At 40.9% G+C, this 16,567-nt stretch overlaps 1 protein-coding gene across 33 annotated transcripts in view; it reads right to left on the bottom strand.

Moving 5' to 3' along the window:
* Positions 1–16,567, bottom strand: part of PTPRD (protein tyrosine phosphatase receptor type D) — a 1,589,668-nt gene that overhangs the window by 712,533 nt on the left and 860,568 nt on the right. The gene's annotated exons all lie outside the window — the stretch shown is intronic.

The raw sequence follows: 16,567 nt of genomic DNA, 5'->3' as shown, positions 1-16,567 counted from the left end.
GTCTGTACAGAGACACTGGCACATCATGAGCACCGACCCAGTGTTGGGCCCAGATTGTGCCAACACTCCACTATTTAGCTACAAAAGGAGCAGTAATCTGAAACAGAGGGTTTCCTACTCCGACATCAGCCCCGTTAAGACATCAAGTGGGTGGCTGACATCTAGGAATGGCACCTATAAATGCACAAAATGTGCCAACTGCAGCTTTCTAGTCACGGGCACACATTTCACCCATCCGATCTCCGGACAGACATTCCCAATCTATCATCGCTTAAATTGTGAATCTAAATTTATCATCTACGTTACCCTTTGCCCCTGCAACAAATTGTACGTGGGTAAAACCATCAGGATGGCGAAGGAGAGAATAGCGATGCACCGATCTTCTGTCAAAAAGGCCCTGAATGGGGTTGATATAAATACACCTCCGGTAGCAAGGCACTTTGTAGATGCCGGACACTCGATTAGGGACTTTAAGTTCATGCTGGTGGACCATATACCTCCTCTCAGAAGAGGAGGTGATAGACATAAAATGTTGCTACAGAGGGAATGCCAGTGGATTCGGAAACTGGATACTTTATCTCCATCTGGACTCAATGAAGAATACCCTATTTCTGCTTATCTGTGACCTCATGATATACATGCGATCTCCCGCTTAGTCATTGTCTGACCTCATTGGGCCAGTCTCTGACCTCATCGGGCCATATGTCACTGGTTCAGGCTTGACTAATATTCTTATGAAACCTCCCCCACTGTAAATAATGTATATATTATATGTTGTTATTTGTATCGTTATGTCCACTATACTGATGTGCTTTAACAGCCAGCCTATCTAGTGACTTGCCCCCGCCGCTAATGCCTGTAATCAATGTGCTACTTTTTTATGCCTCAGATATGATCGCTTAAGGTCTTTGCTTAGTGACCTCCACAAGATGGCGTCCGCATCCCCATACACCTAGCCCGCAGAGTTCTCTGCCCTCTCCAACATGGCGATGCGCTCCGTAGTTGGTCCAGGGGAGTGGCCGGGATCGCGTCAGGTGATGATGCGTGACGCCAGCCTCCCTGATTGGACCTGGTGCGTCGTGACGACGCGGGTGACGCGGCGCGAAGCGCTGCGCTTCACCTCCATCTCCAGCACTTGAGCTGATACCGCCGCAGCTGGATGAGTGAGCCTGAGGTCCATCAGTGGCAGGTGAGACCCACGTGAGTGGGATAGGGGAGTGTGATGGTCTATCTCCATATATGGAGTTCCGGGCATGGGCGTGATTTGGCTATTAGCTAGGATTGGCTGGTCTGTGATGCACAGCAGCTGTTGTGGTTTGAATGAAGTTAATGGTGATGGCTATTTAACACTGCATGAGTGTCACTAACATTGGGTCAGTCTGTGAGAAAGGTTCTGTTGAACCGAAACGGATTCGTCGACTGTGACTGTGTTCTCCCTACACTACTAGGATGGGTGATTATGTTTGTGACCCCCGCTAATGTTAAAGGCATGCTAATGCCGATTGATAAGCTGCAAAAAGTTTGACGCTCAGTTGCCACTGGAATAAATTGTCCGTTTGTTGGGACTTTAAAAATCAAATAAGGAGTGCTGCTTCTTTATATCTTTTGATATACAGTTTTCTATGATCTCCTGCTGTCGGGCACCCTCAGAAATAACATCTTAAGTGTGCGGATTTCATAAGTTTTCTTATATATATATATATATATATATATATATATATATATATATATATATATATATATAGATAGATAGATAGATAGATAGAATTTACAATTTATTAAAACATCAATAAAAACAGATTGCAGCATTATTTCGTTTGATATGGAGTCAATGATTTCATTCATCACAGTAACCCGACGCGTTTCGTCACTCGGACTTCATCAGGGGTGAAATAGACTCAAATAAAAGGCTTCAAATTAAAAAGCAAACGACTAAGATGGTTCCTCAGTAATCTTGAACCAAAAAGGCTTTAACAATCAACTCCAGTGTGAAATGGGGCAAACAGGACGATATGTGGAGAGGTTTATTCGTCAATCCTCTCACAGCAATCACAATTCTCCTGTAAGGTGCCGCTCCATGCAATCTGTGCAAAAGTTAACTATAATTTCATCAATGCACTTTCTAAAGTGTCTTATGACTCTACTGGACACCCAGAAGAGTGGGATGATCTTCTGCAGTGAGGGAAGGGGATGACTTTAATAGGTTTATAATGTGATTTGCTTTACAAGGCCTGAAATTGTATAACCAATGGTTGGAGCCATAATGCTACTAATGTGGCATCAAACTCCCAGCAACTTGATTTCTCCAGTCCAACCTGGCTGCAAAGTCTCATGTACTATATATATATATATATATATATATATATATATATATATATATATATATATATATATAGTAGAACTTTATATATATATATATATATATATATATATATACGGTGTTACTCAGACAAGCAGAGGCACTCCAGCGGTCCATGCCATTCAATATATTCATCTGACCACGAGTAGTCCATCCCCTTTCTCCCTGAACTTTGTTTATAACGGGACCAACTCCTTCTCTGACCGTACCTCATCAACACAAAAAGAACAGCGTTCATCATTAACAAGAAGCCAACAGAACACCATGCAAGATCGGAGGCCAGCCACCCAGCTGCATTAAGAAATTCCTCATCCCACACAGAACACTATACGCGCTGCGAAGCCCGACTGACTGCTGTGTAACAAGGGCCCGCACCGCCTTATATTTATTTCACTTTTTTCATGTCTTTTATTATTTTACTTTTTTACTATTCTAATTTGTCTCACCAGAGCCGTAATATTATTATTTATAATCATCTTGGTGTTTTTATAATGTTTTTACGTGCACAGTTTTTCTGGGTTTTTATATGGTTTCTATCCTCCCCAGTGCTCCCGATCCCCGGTCGTCATGACAGCCCGGACGCGCAGCACTGTTGCTGGGCAACAGACACCACAGGCTGACTGAGACCCTCCAGTGATGCAACCGGAAGTCGCGTCAGACGCCGCCGTCCGGGCGCACAGCAGGTGGGACCTCTTCATGCACACGAGCCACGGTATAAAGGTATGCCACTTTTCACTTGTTTTTTGTATTGTACACTTGAAGAAGGGGTGTGTGTATCCCCGAAACTTTGTATCACAGTAAAATTATCTGCTTTTCACAAGACCGCTGGAGTGCCTCTGCTTGTCTGAGTAACACTGTTTATCCTTTGTGCCCGAAAGGCACCTGCGGCAGCTACACCACTTCTTCTGGAGTGCCGGGCTGACACACTCTCTCTCTCTCTCTCTATATATATATATATATATGTATATATATATAGTAGAACTTGAGAACCGCACTCAATTTGCTTTTTAAGTCAACACAGTGGTGCTCCACTCTAGAGGAGTACAAATCCCAAATAAAGGAGAAGGTTTGAAGCAGGCACTCACCACAGGCAATAAAGCCACAGTTGAAAGGTTTATTTAGATCATATTGCAGTCAACGTTTCGATCTTTGACAGGGATCTTTGTCAAGACAAATGCACATCAATCACCAAGGACTGGAAGCACCAGGTTTTGGAAATTGCTGAATGCAAATAGTGGGGATCAATTATTAAGGTACTTGTTTCCTAGCACAGCACCCACTAATTAAGGTATGCGATGGGACCCGATTTTCGGGTCCTGAGACCCGCACTGTACAATTTTAATATCGCGTCGCATCGCATGCCATTACAATACATGTGAAGTAATCCGCGTCCCCTCGCCACACTTCGGGTTCGGTGGCTCGCTGCACTCGCCACACTATATAATATCCACTCCACGGCAAAGTGGATAGTGGGGGTATGAAAAGGTCGGAGGATGCGTACCGCCGCCCCTCGCGGGCTCGCTGCATTCGCCACGCTTCGGGTTGGCCTTGATAGTGGGGGTGGCGTTAACAATGGTGTTGCATTTACCATAGTAATCACCCCAGGGTGCCTGTAGAATTAAAAAATCGGGTCTGATCGCATTGCATGCGATCGGGTCGCATGTGATGCAATCGAAACGATGGCATAAGATTAAAATCGTGGGCGCCGTGTTAGGAAACAAGTACCATTATTTCTGCTGTGTGTTTTAGGAGATTTTGTGTCTAAATATTTGAACAGAACAGTTTTGAAAATGTATCTCTGATCTAAAAATATACTTTTTTTTCTTACGCCAAGCCAACCATTTGCCTAAAATTCAGACCGAGAATAAATACATAAAAATGTTTCATAAATTGTATTTTTAATTAAAATAAGAACTATGTTTGCCTAATGTTCTTTATAGACTTTGTCTATTAACAAGCTGCGATCAGCCATAAATGTCAGTGACAGAGTAAAATATGCATGTGTTTGAGTGTTTAGAAGTGCTTATACAAATAGATTGATTATACTGGGCAAGCTATAACAAAGGAGTAGATTTTATTCACTATGTTCGTTAATCTGGGTTAAAGGTTCAAACCTAAAACTGATATTTATTCACATTTCCCAAAGCAGTTCAGCTTCTCAGTGAAGATTTATGATATTTTTTATTTTCTGGTTGGAGTTTATTGATTTAAAATGTCTTCTATGAAAACAGCCTCAATCTGTCTTGTCTTGAGTCATTAATAGCAGGTCACCTGTAGACAGCGAAAAGCTTTTCATTACCTGCAGCCACAGTTTACTAAAGTGGTGAAAAAGCTATTTGTTTATATACTATACATATTATAGACTGTATTGGTATTGTAAAGACCCTGCTGTAATACATCATAAATTATTGTAGTGCAGTAGCCATTTAATATAGAATTAGAATTTGTCTATTTTATACAAACTGTCAAATAGTTGAATATAATCAATATAAATTCCAACATTATGCATTTAATTCAAGGATATTCCTATGTATAAGTGATTTATTTTGCATGTTATATCCTTAAGCAAATCCTGGCCATCAAAGCTTATCTTATCAGAATAACTCTGGGAGTCCCATAGTGGGATGCTATTGGAAGGTCGAGAGTAATACGTTGGAGAGTCAATAGATTGACCCCTATTGGTCAACAGGTCATAGATCAACACATGAAAAAAGGTCCACATACCTTTGGTTGACATGGTAAAAGTGTCAACACTAGCAATACGTCGACATGAAAAATGTCGACATGAAAATGGTCATCTTGTGTTTTTCATGTTTTTTCCCAAAAATAATTTGTTTTTCATTGCAGAACGATTGACAGGAAGTAGCCAGTTGGGGGTGGTAAAAACACAAGCTTGTTATAGCTATTTTTGAGCATAAACCTGCCTTCAGCTGTGATAATGCACTTACAGAAACATGGTGCCAGAGTCAATACTGCAGGGACAGTCCGCATGGCCATAGACTCACTTGAAATGTAACTTTTCCTTGTTATTGCACCAATTTCTACATACAGTAAGTGTACACTATTGCTGAGGGCTTGATGATTGCACCGGTGGGTGCCTGTATTATTTTCTGGGTGGCAGCTTCACTTGTGATGAATAGCAAATCCTTACCCTGAAAATTCACAATTGTGTAGGCATGTGCATGCAAACATGAATCAGGCCCAGAGTCTATAACCTGAGAACTATTAGAATATATTGCCCTCATACATATAAATACACATAACGAATGGCTGACATGTCATTCTTAAATAGATATTTATTATTTATTAACAGTTTCTTATATAGCGCACACATATTCTGCAGCGCTTTACAGAGAATATTTGAACATTCAAATCAATCCCTGTCCCAGTGGAGCTTACAATCTATATTCCCTACCACATGCACACACACACACACACACACACACACACACACACACAGACATTCTAGGGTTAATTTGTTGGGAGCCAATTAGCCTACCAGTATATTTTTGGATTGTGGGAGGAAACCGGAGTACCCGGAGAAAACCAACGCGAGTACGGGGAGAATATACAAACTCTGCACAGTTAGAGCCATGGTGGGAATTGAACCCATGACCTCAGTGCTGCAAGGCAGTAATGCTAATCATTACACTATCCATACTGCCCTAAAACAGTACAGCTACACAATTCAACATACAAGGAATATACATTTACTAAAATGGACGTTGTATTGTACTCTCAGCTACAGTTCTTATAATAGGAATATATAATGCTTTTGAATTTATGAAATTTAAAATTTTTCAGCAAAGACAGAATGTGCAGTCTAATGCCGGGCAGCGTCTGTGCACTCGCTCAGATGCTGCCCAGCTTATCCCATCCTTGGTTAAGCACAGTGTGACATGGTCCGAAGTCATACTGCATAGGCCACACACCCTATATGCCCACCCCCAGCCACAAGGGCTCCCAGCCACCTGCCCTCAGCTGCACCCCAGCTCTCTTTCTGCCCAGATCCCAGCTGGCCGACCAACTCCCGGCTAATCCCGCCCACGCCTGACCATGAAGGTAAATATTTGGGGTGGCCGGGGCATTTTCCTTTAATTAGGGAAGCCAATACCAGGATTGAGCATTTTTAAATTCCCAATTCCAGGATTGAAAAAAATGCACCGGGATTTGCTTCCCTAATGAGACCTATGTCTAGGGCAGCCTCATAATTTCTGTATCTAATGTTTACATGCTAGCCAGGGATTCATCAGAAAGAAGGTTTCTTTCCCTGCACACACTACTCAAAGTTTTAGACACATGCCCATGATACTTACAGGACACTTCAATAAGACAGTATGGTTCCATCTGCTCACATTGGGGGGTATTTTGGTTCACTCTTTCTGACAAAATCCTTCTTAGATGGACAAAACCATGTGCACTGCAGGGGGGCAGATGTAATATGTGCAGAGAGAATTAGATTTGGGTGAGTTATTTGGTTTCTGTGCAGGGTAAATACTGGCTGCTTTATTTTTACACTGCAATATAGATCTCACTTTGAAGTAAAACCCCACCCAAATCTAATTCTCTCTGCACAAGTTACATCTGCCCCACCTGCAGTGCACATGGGTTTGTCCATCTAAGAAGGAATTTGTCAGAAAGAGTGAACCAAAATAACCCCCACAGTTCCCACACAGTTGTCACTTCAAAATGCCCAATTGCATGGACAGGCCAATACAGTCATACATATACTGTACAGAAACATTCTTCAGTTCATATCTGCGCATACTTTATATTGTACATGAGCATAGATAAACCCAACTCAGTATCTTGGCTTCTATGTTTAACATAACTTACAATAGGGCTAATATCATGCTTGAAATACCTTTTTACTTTTTAAACACTATGGGTCAAATGTAATAGGGAGATTTTGTGAGAGTTTTTCCATTAATTACATGGCAATCATTTACACTGATTTGCCATGTAATTAATTGCCACTTTATAAAAAATGGGAAAACTCTTCCAAAATCTCTCACTTTCTGATTCTCACACCCTATTACATTTGGCCCTATGGTGGGAAATTCAGTTTTGGTCAAAACACCATCAATGGTTGCCCGGTTTAAACCATTTGACCAGGCAGATTTTGCATCCCTACATTCCAATGCATTTCACTTCTCATTCCACTGCACTAGATTGCATGTGATATCTTCTGCCAGGCCACATATGCACAATTTGTAATTCTGATACGGCAAATACTGTCAATGTCTGCCTAATGTGTTTCGTCATAGCTTTATCAGATCAAAATCTCTCTTTGTATTTTAAGGGGCCCATACTCAAGCAGGTTTGATCCTCCAATCTTCCATCCAACTGGCACCTCCATCCCGCAGACTAAATTCTCTGATCATCAGCCAGCAGTGATTGATAATCCAATCAGATTTATTAAGCATGTTAAAAGTTTTGACTCCACGATCCTCGTCGGTAACAGCAGATCACGATTTTTACACATGTTTACTATCCTTGATTCCCCTGGCACAAGCATCAATGGATCGGTGGATTGCCCCAATACACTTTGTTTTACTCAATGAATCAGTCCCTATGTGGTTACCTTGCAATGACTATTACAATGTATTATTTTATGCAATACTAATCGTTACTGTATTTAGGAACATGTAAATATTTAAAATTGTTTACAAGGCTACCATGAAATTAAATAGAGCAAATTCCCATACTAACTAAAAACATAACTCTACAGGCTTTATTTTTAGATCCGAACTTGCTTGGTTTACAAAATGATTCAAATGTTTCAATATGTTCTTGTTAGTACATTTTATACAGCTATCTTGCCAATAGTCAACCTCCCACTATGTGTTATTCGTTAACTTAAAATAGACCAAACTGTATTCACTTGTTTCTTGCTTTAAAATGGCTTCAAAAATATGTTTAGTTACTCCCTGAGTTCAATTAAAGATTTAAATATAACAAAACAAACAGCTTTTACGGGCAATGAAACATATGCCAATTTTAACCCTTTGAGTGCCAAGTGATATGTCAAAACTGGTGTGAAAAGGGGCAAGCAAACATTTGTTTTCATAATGTTTAGCCGATATTTTGCACATCTCTCCGAGAGATGTTGACACTCAAAGGGTTAAGGAATTATTGTGTACTTTAACCATGTGATGAGGACATAACCTCTATGCAGTGCAGATGGACTTAGCACTGTATATGGTGAGTTACAGCCCTGTTTTTGTCGTAATAAAGGGATCTATTTGTTAATAGTGCAAAGCCCTAAACTCTGCAAGAACCGGACATTGTTTGAGGATTTATTTATCGCAATCCACATCCGAGGTATGGATGGTTTGTGATAAATTTGACCAAAATCGCACTTCGTACAGTGAGAGTACTTGCAAGAATGCTCTGTGTCTGTGAATCTGGTTACTGCAATTCTCAGCAAGGGCGTAACTGCCATAGATGCAGGGAGTGCAGCTTCTATGGGGCCCAAGGCTGAAAGGAGCCAACCTTCCCTGTCAAAGTAGCATGTGCGATATATATTTTTCACCATTGGGTGGTACAGTACCTAGGAGCTCTTACAAACTTTTGATAGATGACCTAAATATATCTAGTTGTGCCTCAGATTTGAAGGGTAACGTTTTGCAAAATTGCACCCTGCAAGCAGCGCCAGGTACCTCCATATCCTCCTCACATCTCCACCTACACTTAAATTCTCAGGGATCAGTGAGCCCTCTCCTCCAGTAAACTAGCCGATGGGCTCTTGCACTGTATCCCCAAACAGCTTTGCAGCACGCCTTCCAACTGTACTAATTTTCATGGGACAGTCCCTTTTGGACTAGATGCCAAATGTAATAGGTTCAGAGAATCAGAAAGTGAGAGATTTCTGGAGAGTTTTCTCAATTTATTTTTAAAGCGCCAATTAGTTGCAGAGAGAGAGAGAGAGATCCAAATCAGCCGGCACTCGATGAAAAACTCCAAAAACAGCTTGCGCCGGTGCCAGAAAGAGGTAATAGATACAATCCAAATCCAATCAGGACAAAAACGGCACTCGGAGTCAGTCAAATTCAATGCAAAAAGTGTATTAGAACATACAGGGTGGGTAACGTTTCGGGGGACAAACCCTGTCCCCAGACCCCTTCCTACAGCCTGGGTCTGAGGACGGGGTTTGTCCCCCGAAACGTTACCCACCCTGTATGTTCTAATACACTTTTTGCATTGAATTTGACTGACTCCGAGTGCCGTTTTTGTCCTGATTGGATTTGGATTGTATATATATATATATATATATATATATATATATATATATATATATATATATATATATATATATATATAGAGAGAGAGAGAGAGAGAGAGAGAGAAAACATCAAATCTGAGGTGAGTGCTTGCACACATATATTAATATATACCATCATTTATATATCACTTAGAAAACTTTGGAAAGATTTACATTTTCTCACAAAAACACAGGGTAAAACTTTCAGTGTCGACTGCCTGCTAAAAACATAATTTACCAGTCATAAAATAAGCACAAATAAACAAATGGATTCTGGCGACAATGAAGTGATTATATTTAAGTGACTGAATTTGATTATTAAGAATGTCACTAAAAAGCTTTGTGTCAACATATTTTAAGGAATTCTTAAGTGAGGGCACTTTAGTTCAATCTTACCATTAGCAAACATCACTGATGAGGGCATGTGGCCCCAACAGTTTCTGAAGGCTGCTTCATAGACAGTTATGATGCACGAGGAGTCATTATATATACATTTACAACAAATTACTATAATCACTATTTAAAACACATTTTCTATTTTTTTGATGCACTGACAGGATCAAAAGAGCTATGATCTTTTATAATAAATACAAGAAACAAGCAGAACCTTACTTATATTAACGTAACGTAACGTAACGTAACTTAAAATATTTTTTTTTACTTTGCAAAGGAAACAGATTATCTACCTTGTAACTTGAATTGCTGGATGGAACAGCTTGTGCTTAGTCTTATATTATTAAATTCTGAGGGCTATACCGATGACGGTGGCTTAGCAGTTTGTACTGCATGTTTTCACAGAAGTGAACTATTGATAACAACTTAATTAACACACAGGAGATTTGTTTCTTAATCCATTTTATTGGGTTTCAAAGACGTAAAAGTCTCAAAAGACATGCCGCATGGAATATGAACTGGGTACGCATTATTGCAAAACTCGTTGTAATTTGTCTTTTCAGCGCAAGTGGTTGAAGAAAACACTAAACACACACACACAAAAAAATCATTTTATCACTTGTTTGAAGGATGCTATGGCAACAGCAAAAATTGGCAGTGTTCAGTTACAAAAAAAAACAAATGTAGCAAAATAAAAACAACAACACTAGTAAGGTTCTTTTCACTGCAAAATAAATAGTATTTCTAAGTAATTACCAGGGGTAAATTTTAGAAGTTAGTGTACCCCTAGGCACCACATTATCAGTCACCCCCCACTGTTTAACTGGTGTTGGGGCCTCCCAAATGCCAAAGCAGCACTGCATGCCTCCATGCCTCATGTGGGAAATCCACCACTGGTGAGCACTGATTAGCTCTGTACACCATTTCCTGTAGATCGCTATTTTGTATTACTGGGGGGGGGGGGGGGATCAATACAGAAGGTGAAAGAGGAGCAGCTTAGCACAGTGGGTGCAAAATATGCACAAGAAGAGCTACCCACTGTGGAAACAGAGTGCTGTATGTGACTACATGTGAGTGCTGAGTGCAAATCCCTCTGTTCCCACTCCATATAATTTTTTAGCTTGATAGCCAGCAAAGCATTGCTGGGTTGGGAAGAAGATGATGTGTGCGTAGATTAATCAGCACCTTCTTTCACTCCCCTTTGGCATTCATACCCCTATATGCAGGCAACAATCAACACAGTGAAAGCATAGTTCACCCAGTGAATGGCAGTGCGGCACCACATCTCCACCTTGTGCTCATCAACCTGGTGGCTCTAACAGACAGATAAACTGCAGAGGAGGCACTCCATTAAAGGAATGGTGGAAGCCAAGACAATGAAGTAGAGGTGCCCCCTTCAGAGCTTCGCCCCAGCAGTGACCGATTTTATTGGCTCCAGTAGTTCTGCCCCTGTCTTCTTGTGTTTTCAGGAAATATAGGTAAAGTCCTGTGTGAAAGTGACTGATATTAATATGGTATATTTATATGCACCATACTGTATATACACCAATATAAATATATGGTGCTATATAAATAAACAAATAGAAATATCTACAATAATTACTGATGATGTTTGATAGATTTTCATTATTTAAAATATATGTTTAATTGAGTAGAAGCACAATTTGTATAATTTCAATAAATGCAATACGATAATATCAATATAAGAACTTAAGCAAACAAAATAGCAGACAACTGAGGTTCTCATACTTCACAATATGTATGATATAAGTTTATAAGGGACAAAATATAACATATTTCCTTTGAAAGAAATTTACTTGCAAAATAAACATGTTACCAGGGTGAGGATAACTGCAGTGTCAAGACCTTAACAAAAGCCACAATCAATCCTGTGAAGTTTAATCATTCAGCAGCTTAGAATAGTTTGTAAATCAGCTCTAGGTGAGAAGAAAAATTGCCACAAATGGTCATTAAATCTTACAGGGAAATTCCTACCTGCTAAGTGCTGTCAGTAAATGAATAGCAGAGCGCTCTGAGAGCTGGCTGTACTAAGCCACTAACAGGCATTCACTACAATAACAGTGTTCAAGGAAAGTGTATATTTTGAGTAGATTAAAACAATATGAAAAGATGAGAATGTTTAGAAATACAGTGCATAGTGACTACGTGCATAAAGCTATCTTTATTGTTAAGTAGGGTATTTAAATCTGCATAGTAAATGACATTGATAACTTCAATAAGTCTCAACTATAGTGCTGGGTATGTTAACGCGTTAATATCGCGTTAATGCCAGCATTTAATGACAATTAAAATATTTATCGTCGTTAACACAGGGGTGGGGAAGCGGTGCAGAAGCGCAGAGTCTCTCACAGCATTACAGATACCCTGCATCCCTTTAAAAATGGCCACCGCCATTGAGAAGACAAGCTAGAAGTACTCTTGTACCTCTAGAGGCTGTCTCCTTTGCTGCTGCGGCCATGTTTGGAGAGGTTTTGGGTCTCTAATGCTGTCAGAGACTCTGATACCCTGCTGACCCCTCAACCCAACAATTAAGTGACTGATCTCCCCCTGGGCAATGAGCATTTAACCCCCTATGGAAGCAAGCATGAATTCCCACCCTGATAATGAGCATTTAACCCCTTATGGCAGCAAGCATGTATTTCTCCGTGGCAATGATCATTTAACCCCTATGGAAGCAGGCATGTATTCCACCTGGCAATGAGCATGGAACCCCTGGCAATGATCATGGAACTCCCTATGGTAATGAACATACAATCCCCCTTTGCAACAAGTATGTAATCCTCACGGCAATGAGCATGAAACCCCCTATGGCAACAAGCATGCGATCGCCCTTAGCAACAAGTTTGTAATCCCCCTGGCAATGAGATTATAGGTAAGCGGCACCTATGTGCCGAACAATGCAATCAATTGCAGTTAATCGTAAAAATTGCATGAGATTAATCGTGATACATTTTTTTAATTTAACCCCTTCCTGACACAGCATGTTTTTGCCTTCCTGACAGAGCCCTTTTTTTCAAATCTGACATGTATCACTTAAGTGGGGATAACTTTTTTTTGCTTTTACTTATCCCAGTGATTTTGAGATTGTTTTTTCGTGACACATTGTACTTCAAGTTAGTGGTAAATTTTCGTCGATACAGTCTGTGTTTTTTTGTGAAAAATACCAAAATGTCGGAAAAAAATGGAAAATTTAGCAATTTGCAAAATGTTAAATTTTCTGCTTGTGAGACAAATAATCATACCACTCAAAATAGTTAATAACTAACATAGACCATATGTCTACTTTATGTTTCCATCATTATTTCAACTTCCTTTTAATTTTTTTGGACACTAGGAGGCTTACAATATGAATAGCAAATTTTCAAATTTTCAAGAAAATTTCAAACACTGATTTTTTTAGGGACCAGTTCAGTTCTGATGTGACTTTGAGGGACTTGTATGTGAGACACCCCCATAAATGATGCCATTTCAAAAACTGCACCCCTCACAGTATTCAAAACAGCATTTTGGAAGTTTGTTAACCCTTTAGGTGTTTCACAGGAATTAAAACAAAGTGTAGGTGAAATTTCAAAATTTCATTTTTTTTGCAGATTTGCAATTTTAATACATTTTTCTAAGGAACACAGTACATTTTACTAGAGAAATGTGACTAAAAATTGATTCCCCCAATTCTTTTGTTTTCATAAATATCCTATATGTGGCCCTAGTGTGCACGTTGACCAAACCACAGGCTTCATAATAGAAGGAGCACCTACTTGATTTTGGAGCCTCCTTTTTATGAGATTATTTTTTAGGCACCATGTAGGTTTCTAGGCACCATAAGATGCTAAAAGTTAGGAACCTCCCCCACAAGTGACCCCATTTTGCAAACTACACCCTTCAGGGAATTCATCTAGGGGTATAGTGTACATTTAAAACCCCCAGGGGTTTCACCAATTTTGATACAACTGGGCTGTGAAAATGAAAAAATTTAATTTTTCATTTTCACAGCTCAGTTGTATCAAAATTGGTGAAACCCCTGGGGGTTTGAAATGTACACTATACCCCTAGATGAATTCCCTAAAGGGTGTAGTTTGCAAAATGGGGTCACTTGTGGGGGGGTTCCACTGTATGGGTGCTTCAGGGGTCATTCAACCAGAATCTGTGCTGCAAAATCCAAAAATCACTCCTTCCCTTCTGAGTCCTGCCATGCACCCAAATGGTATTTTTTGGTCACATGTGAGGCATTGCCGTACTCGGGAGAAATTGGGGCACAGATTTTGGGGTGCTTTGTCTCCTTCATTCCTTGTGAAAATGAAAAATTTGGAGCCAGAACTGCATTTTTGTGTAAAAAATTTAATTTTTCATTTTCACAGCTCAGTTGTATCAAAATTGGTGAAACCCCTGGGGGTTTGAAATGTACACTATACCCCTAGATGAATTCCCTGAGGGGTGTAGTTTGCAAAATGGGGTCACTTGTGGGGGGCTTCCACTGTATTGGTGCTTTGGGGGTCTTGCTAATGCGACATAGCACCCACCAAAATTCCACCAGAATCTGAGCTGCAAAATACAAAAATCACTCCTTCCCTTCTGAGTCCTGCCATGCACCCAAATGGTATTTTTTGGTCACATGTGAGGCATTGCCGTACTCGGGAGAAATTGGGGCACAGATTTTGGGGTGCTTTGTCTCCTTCATTCCTTGTGAAAATGAAAAATTTGGAGCCAGAACTGCATTTTTGTGTAAAAAATTTAATTTTTCATTTTCACAGCTCAGTTGTATCAAAATTGGTGAAACCCCTGGGAGTTTGAAATGTACACTATACCCCTAGATGAATTCCCTAAAGGGTGTAGTTTGCAAAATGGGGTCACTTGTGGGGGGGTTCCACTGTATGGGTGCTTCAGGGGTCATTCAACCAGAATCTGTGCTGCAAAATCCAAATATCACTCCTTCCCTTCTGAGTCCTGCCATGCACCCAACTGGTATTTTTTGGTCACATGTGAGGCATTGCCATACTCGGGAGAAATTGGGGCACAGATTTTGGGGTGCTTTGTCTCCTTCATTCCTTGCGAAAATGAAAAATTTTGAGCCAGAACTGCATTTTTGTGTAAAAAAATGTAATTTTTCAAAAAGGGAAGGAGTGATATTTGGTGGTGGAATGAATGGTGGGTGCTATGTCGCATTAGCAAGACCCCCGAAGCTCAAATACAGTGGAACCCCCCTCACATGTGACCCCATTTTGCTCACCAGATTTGGGAGGGGTCTGGCGCTGCGGCTGGTGGGGGGGTGGGAGGGGTGCTGGCGCTGCGGCAGCCGGGTGGGTGGGAGGGGCTACTGCCGGGTGGGAGGGGGGGGGGCTGGCGATCGGTGGTGATCGGTGCTGTACTTAACAGCACCGATCACCACCGATCACTGTGTTACCGAGCGGCTTAGCTGCCGGTAACACAGAAAACGCTGTGAATGGCTGTTCAGATTTGAACAGCCAATCACAGCGATCGCCGACCGGGGCTCAGGGACAGCAGACATCTCCAAACTGTCACCGCGTCTATGGACGCGGTGACAGTTTAAAACCATGACGTATATATACGTCTTCGGTCGGGAAGTACCTCCCGACCATGACGTATATATACGTCTTCGGTCGGGAATATCTATCTGTATATATATATATATATATATATATATGCCCAGGGGTCTACACTGCTGTTATGTATGTATATATATATATATATATATATATGTATATATATATATATGTATATATATATGTATATATCTATATATATATATATATGTGTGTATATACACACATACATATATATACATATATATATATATATATATATATAATCATTTCATTTTATTTCTTTAATTTTTACATGGCCCCGTAGGCTGCTGCTGCTGCTGGCGGGGGGGGGGGAGGGAAGGGGGAGGCAGCGCTGCGGCGCTGCTGGATCAGAGCAGAGGGAGGAGAGAGCGACTGCCGGGCTGGGGTAAGAGCACAGGGCTGCCGGGTGGGTGGGAGGGGGGGTCTGCGGATCGGTGGTGATCGGTGCTGTACTTAACAGCACCGATCACCACCGATCTCTGTGTTACCGAGCGGCTTAGCCGCCGGTAACACAGGAAACGCTGTGAATGGCTGTTCAGATTTGAACAGCCAATCACAGCGATCGCCGACCGGGGGGGGGCATCCCTGCCCCCCCCGGGCGGCGAGGGGGGATGTCTGCTGTCAGGGACAGCAGACATCTCCAAACTGTCACCGCGTCTATAGACGCGGTGACAGTTTAAATCCATGACGTACATTTATGCCATGTGTCGGGAAGTACTTCCCGACCATGACGTAAATGTACGTCAAATGTCGGGAAGGGGTTAAGCACTTTGAGTCCTATTGGGAGAAAAGTGCTATATAAATATCATTATTATGATTATTATTATTATTATTATTATTATTATCATTGCCCACCACCAGTCAATTTAGACAAATACAATTTCTGTTCAATAAACGGTGCAATGTCCCTTTAGCATGAAGAATAGCCAGTGTAAGTCAAGATCCCGA

This window comes from Crinia signifera, chromosome 1, assembly GCF_055691185.1.
Source record: "Crinia signifera chromosome 1, ASM5569118v1, whole genome shotgun sequence".
Classification (NCBI taxonomy): Eukaryota; Metazoa; Chordata; class Amphibia; order Anura; family Myobatrachidae; genus Crinia; species Crinia signifera.
This window is presented reverse-complemented; position numbering and strand designations above follow the sequence as displayed.